Raw genomic sequence first — 9,578 nt, forward strand, 5'->3', positions numbered from 1 at the left:
AAGTGGCAATTTACAGTAACATTATGGTCCATTTTAGATTATCAGAGTACTCACTCACTATATCAATTAAGGCCCTGATTCATGGAATTATTGTCATGTAAAACGGGGATTTGCGTGCCATTTTGTCAGCAAATCCCCATTTGTCAAACATGGATTTGCGGGCAGAATGGCACGCAAATCCCCGTTTCACACGCAAATAATTCCATGAATCAGGGCCTAAATCTTTATATGGCACTCATAGCCATACTTCCTATTTACTCATATTAGAATACCCTTCGTGTTTCACAGCCTACAAACCTTATCCTAATAACTGAAGAGTTTAGACATCTTCATATACAACCCACGTGGATTCTATGTCAAGACTCGTAGGCTCAGATTATGCTCGCAACACAAAAAACCAATAACAATATTAAAAAAACTACAAATCCCAGGAAGAACCAACATATTTGTAGTCCATTTTGATAGGGTATTAAAACACGTGACTTATTTCCCCAATCACGATGCCTTCTCCACTATAATACTCTGTCATCCCATAGTCCTTCCTCTTTCTTTGCTGCTCGAGCAGCTGAGATACTTATATTTTGGATGTTCATACTGTTTTTTTATGCTTTGCATCATTAGGCAGCGCGCGTGCAGGTACGTTATACGCTGGGCGCGCAGGGTTTATTGGCGGAATATATCCGCAAGGGGGAGATGTGACGGGACTTCGTTACGGCGTCGGTTCCCTCAGCAAGGGGGCACTGTGATCACGGAAGTTCGCAACGGGTGCGACAGGACTCCTGGGGTTCTGGTGCTGTTGCGAACTTGCGTTAGGAGTGGAGAGCACCAGTTTCAAGGTCTGGAGAGCAGCATCCTAGATTGTTATGTAAAGAACCACGAAACAGCATTGTTCAGTGACTTGTGACGGTACACCCCGTTTCGGCACCGCTGTTTTGGCGCGGGCCGGTTTGCCGCGACCGCTTTGGCGCTGCGGCCAGTTCGGCGCACCCATTTTGGCGCAGAAGCCTTTTTGGCGCCGTCGATTTGGTGCGGGGGACGCTTGGACGTGGCTGACCTTGCAGCCACGTCTAAACTCCCTCACGCCAAATTCAAAAGAATAATTCTTTTCAAATGCAGCACGTTGGCAGGTAATGTTAACGTGTTGCATTTGAAAAGAATTGTGGGTGTGGGACTGGAACAGGGCCTACGTGAGCAACTGCTGTGAGAGCCAGCAGACCAGCAGACCCTGCCCCGGTGGTGCGCTACTTCAGGCACAGCGGGAAGTGCACCAGGATCACACAGCTTGTGACACAAGAGGGGGGAGGGGGCAGCCCGCAGAGTGAGCACAGCTGGGGGAGTGGCTGCTCGGTCCACACTTCCCTGCATGGGAGGACTCTGAATGCCAAGGGCACTCCTGACTAGACCTCGTGTGACCGTGCAGCACCACTGGGACTGGCACCCCACTGTGTGAATGAATGAATGAATGACTGACCGCACATAGCGCTGAATCTACTCTGGGCGCTTCTGGGGTATCAGCTCCGTGAGTCCCTCCGCATGTGTACTGTGGAAGGCTGCTACAGGGCACCCTCACAACGTCACAGAACGAGAAATGTGGGGCTCTTTGAATGAGTGAGCTAGTAAAATGGCATAGTGCTTCCTCTCCTCTCAGCACTTACCGGAGGATCTGGGCTATAAGAGTGCCAGCGGTGATGCCTCTGCGTTTGAAGTGCTGGAGTAGCCATGGGGTAATCCTTAAGCAAAGGATATGATCCTGGGAAAATCATGTAATATAAGTAGCGCCTTGATGCCCTCAGGTTAAGAATTCTTTACAAATGTAAAAATAAATACATCTCCATGGCCCTCATTACAACCCCGGCGCTAAACCATGGCACTATTAGCACCATGGTTGGTGCCGGTGTTGTAACGAGTCCGCCATGGTGGAATGGGGAAATACCACCCCATTCCAAGGTTGGCGGGGCGGTATTTCCCCATTTCACCATGGCCCTTCCCCATTCCCATTTTCGCCCCATAGGGCTCAATGAGACCGGGGAAGGCGCTAAGTACGGTACCGCAAATTGTGGTACCGTAATTAGCACTGAGGTCCCTTTGCGGCACCCTACTTTAACGGCTGGTCGAGTCCCGCAAAGGGACCTCGTAATCAGGCGTTAAGGGTTTAACGGCGCTGACACCTTTTATGGTGCCGTTAAACCCTTAACGCCAGGGTCGTAATGACCCGCCATGTGTCGTTTCTGGAGTCCCTATAAGGATTCGGTGCATAGTTCGTGTTTTCATGTTGTTATAATCTTCTATTAAGGCAATCCCCACCCATGATTTAATGACTATGGAGTTGCTTCTGGCATGGGGGAGTACAATCCCGCTCCCACCCCGGAAACATCTCCTTTATAGAAACTCGGGCTCCTGACCCTCTTGGAGTTCGATGGGGAAATCTAGGCCCTTTTAGTGTTTTCATGTTTTGATGCTCAGCCTTTAGAAGTTGACACCTTTCGACCAATTTGTGGGACAAGGGTGGGCGGATAAGGGGGCGCAGGTGGGAAGATTGAACTGTTCGGGGTGAATGCATAGACATGCACAGTCTGGACAAAGAGCTGAGCTAAGCATCCCTGTACATCATAATATCTGGACATGTCGTGACGCTGTCAACGAGAAGGTGCTGCGGGGGGAGGAGGGGGTCATCATGCTCTGGGATCACAGCGCTCCAAGTGATGCCAGTGCAGGAATCGCAGGGAACCTCCAACTGGGGCGCAACGCTGCCAAGAGATCCCCCATGATGCTTGCTGCATTCCCAGGGTCGCCCTATTCATTCTGGGACTTGTAGTCTTGCTGTTCCATCATTATGGCGAACTAAACAGTGCCCAAGGAGCATTGGGGCGAGCTCTCCTCCCGCGCCAAAACATCCTGGCGCATGAACATCCCTGCGGCCAACTGGCCGCGCCGAAATGGCTCGCCAAAACAGGCTCTGCGGCCACTCGGCCGCGCCAAATCGGCCCGTGCCGAAATGGCCGCGCCAAATCGTCCTGCTCCGGACTTGTGACGGTTCTTACTGATTCTATGAGCTGCGGGCGCCATCTAGTGGCAGAAACAGGTACCGCAGGCTAAAAGTTTTGATTTGAAGCCTTTTACTGAGTACAAATTGCTTTAACCCCTCGTCATTCTGCCTACTGGGGAGGAGGCTTTAAGAGATTGTGTAATCTTATTGACGGGCTCAGTCCCAGGCCAAAACTGCCATTCATATAGAGACTCGCCTAGCTACATATAATACACACACTGTGACGGGGCAGCCCAAGTAAACTGCATATAAGGCACTAATACAATACGGCATTGAGAAGCCATTGTTAAGATGAGTACTTACTCAGATGATTCTGACGGTCCCCACGTCAGTGGGCTGCGCATGAGTGAGGCAGTCCAGAGAATGGAAAGTGCCGAAGGACCCCGTGGGGAGAGGGGCATCCTGCGAAGCCTAGCTGCCTGGTCGCAAGACAAGGAGCATAGGCAGAAAGGGGGAAGAAAGCATAAAACCTGCAGGGACCGTAGCGCCCAGATCCCCCCGGGTTCACCACGTAGATCTAGCTACTGCAAGAGCAGCTCTAGATCGGAGGGATTCACGTCGTCAGAATCCCAGACCTCCCCAGAAGAGGACGAAACTCTACATAAGAGCAAGAAAGGCAGGAGGGAAGTGGAAGATCCTCTCAAGGATGAGTTCGATCCTGACGACCTGGTTCACCCCAGGTCTAATGAGTGGGACCCTCCGGAGAAGATCGCAGAGTACCTCAGAACAAGCCAGGTCGAAGCTCAAAGCGGAGTGTCCACGCCCAAGTGTCCGATACGGGGTGGCGGAGACCCCTGAGATTGATGAAAGGATTCTTATCTTCCTGGGCAGGTATGGCAAGGATATCAAGAGGGGCATTGATAGGTCCTGGAAGTCCTGCCAAGATAAGTTGCTGGATATGCTGGCGCCAATAACGATAAGGCCAAACAAGAGCCCATGGACCCGGACATAGTTGCTGGCTGGGCTCAGAGAACCATCTGTCTGCTTGGAAACGCAAACACGGCATTGGCTACTGAAAGAAGAAGGTCCATCCTATTGAAGCTAGACTCCAGGCTAGGGGAGATGGCGACCTCTGCGCAAGCTATGGCTGCAAAGGGCAAGTTGTTCAGGGACCTATTCATTAAGGACATGGCGAAATTCGCCAGTACATATGTCTCAATGGACAGGGCTCAATCTTCCCTCAAGAAGATATTCGGCCGGAAGGTTTTCGACAGGGCTGGAGGAGGAAAAGGCCGCTCGTCCAGCCCTGGTCGATACAGGGGCCCCTACAAAGACAGAACTTCTTGGAGGCAGGAAGACCGGAGCTCCAACCCCTTCTTCCCTTCCAGGGGAAGAGGCAGGGGTAGGGGAAGAGGCAGACAGCAGCACCAGAATAACTCAGGTGAGAGATGTGCAGTTAGTAAATTCTCTGGATGTGAGTATTCCTCCTATAGGAGGAAGAGTGAAATTGCATGTACAGAAATGAGAGGAGTTGTCTTCAGACGCATGGATAAGACAGACCGTGCAAGGTTTTCAGTTGGAATTCTGGCAAGAGCCATATCAGGTAGCGTTGCCGAGGCAGATAAAGTTCAGCAGAGAAGATGAGGATCTTCTAGACAAGGAGGTAGACTTACTCAGGGCAAAGAAAGCAATAGGTCCAGCCTCAGAAGGTTCAGGAGGTTTTGTAAGCAACCTGTTCTTAGTGAAAAGGAAAAGCAATGTAAGGCCAGTGATAAACCTGAGTGGTTTGAATTACATCCTAGTGTACAGGCACTTCAAGATGGAAGGGATGCATCTTTTAAGAGACGTTCTCCAGCAAGGGGACTGGTTGGCAAGGATAGATCTCAGAGATGCATATTTGATGATTCCAATTCACCCAGAGCAGACAAAACTTTTACAGTTTATATGGAGAGGAAGGAGATAGGAGTTCAAATGCCTTCCATTCGGACTGGCTTCAGCACCATGGTGTTTCACCAAGTTATTGAGACCAGTAGTAGCATTCCTGAGAGAACAGGGGATCAGGCTAATTATTTATCTGGACGATATCTGCCTGATGTGTCAGGACAAGGGAATACTAGTGCAACAGATTCAGGTAGTTACGGGTTTACTGCAATAATTAGGTTTTCTGATAAACTGGGAGAAATCGGAACTAGAGCCAGCACAGGAGATGGAGTTTCTAGGGTTCAGTTTAGAGACCACACAGGGAGTTCTCAAGCTTCTGTTGGACAAAGTGAACTCAGTGAAGAAAGAGATCAAGATCATGATGACGAAACAAGAGGTTTCTTTGAGGGAAATAGTGAGGCTAGTAGGCTGTCTGTCATCTTCAATCCAGGCGATAGTCCCAGGGCCCCTGCATTACAGGGCTTTGCAAAGGCTGAAGATAGACCATCTCAGGAGAGGTCTATCTTACGAGCAGAAAGTGAGAGTGTCGCACAAAGCAAGATTGGAAATGGAATGGTGGTACTACCACATGGAAGCGTGGAATGGCAGGGCGTATTTGGCTCATCCCCGGACCTGGTGATAGAGTCCAATGCCAGCAGTTGGGGATGGGTTGCCAGATGTGGAGACCAATTGACTGGAGGGAGATGGTCGAGCGAAGAGCTGGGTCTCCACATCAATTGTTTGGAACTTCTGGCGGGCTCCTTCGCTGCCAAGTGTTGGACCCGGGAAGTTGTGAAAGCTGCCATTCTGTTGAAGATGGACAACGTTTCGGCGGTCCGATATATAAATCGATTGGGCGGAACGAGGTCGAAAAGGCTGACGGAGATGGCCAAAGAGTTCTGGCAGATATGTCTCCAGAAAGGAATAAGTGTGAGAGCGGAGCATCTGCCAGGAGATCTCAATCTGGTAGCAGATTGGAATTCGAGATACCTGAGGGACTCCAGCGATTGGCAGCGGGACGACTCAGTATTTCAGGAGATAATGCGTCGCAGGGGTCCGTGTCAGACAGATCTGTTCGCCTCCAGATTGAACAGGAAGATCTCCAGATTTTACAGCTGGAGACCGGATCCGAAAGCGACAGATGCATTTCTCCAGGCCTGGGGACCAGCAAGAGAATACGCGTTCCCTCCGTTCGCTATGATAGCACGCACAGTGGCTCATGTCAGGCGACAGCGAGCCACAGTGATTCTGATAACACCAGATTGGCGAGGTCAGGCTTGGTTCCCGGATCTTGTGGGGTTGTTGTACGAAGCTCCAATCCGGTTGCCAGACAGAGAGGATATACTGTTGAATCCAGCAGGAGAAGTTCATCCACTGGTCAGGTCAGGGAACTTGAGTCGCATGGCTTGGGCGATTTCAGGAGAAGTTGGGCTAGGCCAGGACTTTCAGACACAGCTCTAGAATTTATCAGGGAGTCATGGGCTCCAGCCACAAGGAAGGCCTATAGGATGGCATGGAACAGATGGAGTGATTGGTGTCTGGAGAGGCTAGTTGATCCCATACACACAGATGTAGTGCACATAGTGAATTTCCTGGCAGCACAAGCAGCGCAAACGAAGGCTTGCAGGACCATTAATACTTATAGGTCAGCGATCTCGGCAGGTCGTGCGTATATTGAGAATAAGCCGGTAGGCGAACATCCCCTAGTTGTAGGCTCCTAAAAGGCATCAAATCTATGAGACCACCTACGTCTAGATATTCTCGTTTATGGGATGTCAGTATAGTATTGAGAATGTTTGAGGCTTGGCCAGATAATGAGTTTCTATCTAGGAAAGCGTTGTGGGCTAAACTAACTACCCTATTATGTCTGATTTCTTGTAAGCGAGTGTCCGATGTGAAAGCTTTAGAAGTAAATAGGAAATCCTTTTCACCTGCAGGTATAGTTTTTTACATAGAGAAAAGGATGAAGACGAACATTAGATCAGTTGAGTACATGGCCTTTCCGGGTAAACCCAAATTGTGTCCAGTTAGATGTTTGAAAGCGTATGAAGAGAAAGCAAATAAGGTGAGACCTGTGGGAGAGAGTCAATTGCTGATAGCTATTAGGAAACCTTTTAGGGCAGTAGCATCAGCCACCTTGGCTAGATGGGTCAGATGGTGAATGGCCAAAGCAGGAGTAGACGTAAGTCAGTTTGGAGCACACTCCACAAGAAGGGCTATGGCGTCATCTGTTTTTTTGGCAGGAGCCCGTCTGGAGGATATTTTGAAGGCGGCAGACTGGTCTAATGAGGAGACGTTTAAGAACTTTTATTTTAGACCAGTGGAACAAGTAGCGTCGTTGGTGGTAGGTAAGCTTTAAACGAGCATAATCTGAGCCTACGAATCTTGACATAGAATACAGATTTTCCATACATTCGTTACAGAAAGGCATGATTCTATTAAAGACTCGGAGGAGAAAGATTATCCCACCCAATTTCAAACACTGCTATATAAGTATTTAATGTGATGTGGTAATAATGCATCTTTGTATTGGCATGTTACTGTTGTTATATGATTGCCCACCCGTTTATAATGAGATTGGTAATAGTTTTTGTTGTTTCAGGGACAGAACAGAAGGCGGTGCCGTGAGAAGATTATCTGAGAAGTTAAGTCGTCTACCGGTTGGGACGCAAGTTGAATTAGTTCAGCGAAAGAAAGAGGAAGGACTATGGGATGACAGAGTATTATAGTGGAGAAGGCATCTGATTGGGGAAATAAGTCACGTGTTTTAATACCCTATCAAAATGGACTACAAATATGTTGGTTCTTCCTGGGATTTGCAGTTTTTTTATATTGTTATTGGTTTTTTGTGTTGCTGCTCGAGAAAAAGTAAAGAAGTTGAGAGCATAATCTTTCGCCTCTGAGTCTTTAATAGAATCATGCCTTTCTGTAACGAATGTATGGAAAATCTGTATTCTGCACATTAATTATGTTGTTCCTGGCTTCAGATTGCTTACTGTTACAACACCAATTATAAATGAGATTTACTAGAATCAATATAGCCCTTCACGCGTTTATGCAATGGCGTCATCACGTCGATGATGTCATCGCGTGTACGTGATAACGGCCATATTAGCTTTACTGTCGAATATATGTCCACTTGGTGCAATTGTGCTTTCCTTAACAGAACAGCGTTGTGCACGCAATTGTTCTCCCGAAGGAAGGTAAGCTGGCACATTAATTCCCCTAACATTCATTTAGGATTCATGGTGATAATAACGGTATTGCCTTTTTGGGATGATATTATTTTAATTTTGCAACCATGAAATGTTGAATTTGGGCAATAACGATTAGTTATATAGCTCAGATATGCAGGGATTTTAATATTGCAAATAGGCAGTTAGGATGAAGAAAAAAAAATCCTACACTTCTTTTACCATAATGTTCATATTCTTTATATATGCACTTAGTTACTTCTGTTATTTATCTATTTGTTATACACTTTGGTCCTCGAGGATGGACTCTAGTCCGAAATGCATTGCGCCTGATTGTTTGCCTCTGTCCTTGTAATGAATGCATCGTCTTTTACTATTATGGACATTAGTTCATTTTTTATTATAATTTTCTGATTCAAAATTTAAGTTGATTCAGGAATATAATAAAGGAAAAGCAAATTAAATTGAATCTAGTGTCATAGACAATAGTCCTTCCAACCTTCTTGGTTGTGTAAACAAGAGACAGCATTTTGTGGAAGAAAATATTGGTCCCCAGTGCAAGGGGGGCCCTTTTTGGCTGCAGGACCACATACCGGTATTACTATATTAAGCATATTTATATTAAAAATAACTAGTGGTGCCCACTCCTCTAGCATCATTCATGTGGGAGTACATTGGGTGGTATCATACATGCCAACCCTCCCGATTTAGGTGGGAGACTCCTGATTTTCCAGTGAAAAATATTGTTATTTTACACGTCATCCCGCAGAAAATAAATCTTTGCCCAATGCATTCCTGGGGAAAAATGTTGTCTCCCAATTTTTCGGATGACATCTCCCTCCTAGTTGGGTCGGAATGTTGGCATGTATGTGGTATACTTAAACATGGATGTGCTTCTGCCAGCTCTAGCCAGTGGACTAGCTAGGGAACTAGTCAAAGCTCCCACTGCACTCTGCCATCACATCAGGAAAAATCCCTTCAGATGTGGGACAAATGTGAACAGAGTGCATTCGCTATGTGGGGTATGTAGTCATCTCGTTCCCTGCGCAATTGCTGTTCCCCTCATTTCCCCAGTCACACCTGGATGATGCTGTTGTGTTTTCTGTGGATGGCTCAGTACATTTGGTCCAATATCACTTCTGTCCTTTTATAGATAGGGGATGGCCACAGATGCAGAGGTGGGCATCTGTGGCCACCCCCTTTAACAGTAGCAGAATTGCAGGTTACCAGTCTTCCATTCAGTGACTTGGCTTCAGCATATGCCTTGATGTAGACACATGAAACGTTGTTGTTGAATGCCAGTGGTTCTCTCAATGGTGCAGCTGGTGTCTGTCTGTAAGCAGCACCTCTGTGTCAAGGCAGCCCTTGAGGTGAGGTGTGGATACATAGTCGCCTATACATCCATCTTTGTACATTGACTTACCCTAAAGGACTAATTTCTGGTACACATTGTCTACATTCGGTTCCATGTGTTAATA

General features: G+C 47.4%; 1 long non-coding RNA gene across 1 annotated transcript; it reads left to right on the forward strand.

The window, feature by feature from the left end:
• Positions 1-437: 437 nt before the first annotated feature.
• Positions 438-7,795, forward strand: LOC138581039 (uncharacterized). The gene is made up of 2 exons (XR_011304412.1): positions 438-636; positions 7,509-7,795. It is a non-coding gene; the product is annotated as an uncharacterized lncRNA (long non-coding RNA).
• Positions 7,796-9,578: the final 1,783 nt, after the last annotated feature.

Source organism: Ambystoma mexicanum, chromosome 1p (genome assembly GCF_040938575.1).
Source record: "Ambystoma mexicanum isolate Mex_15411 chromosome 1p, UKY_AmexF1_1, whole genome shotgun sequence".
Classification (NCBI taxonomy): domain Eukaryota; kingdom Metazoa; phylum Chordata; class Amphibia; order Caudata; family Ambystomatidae; genus Ambystoma; species Ambystoma mexicanum.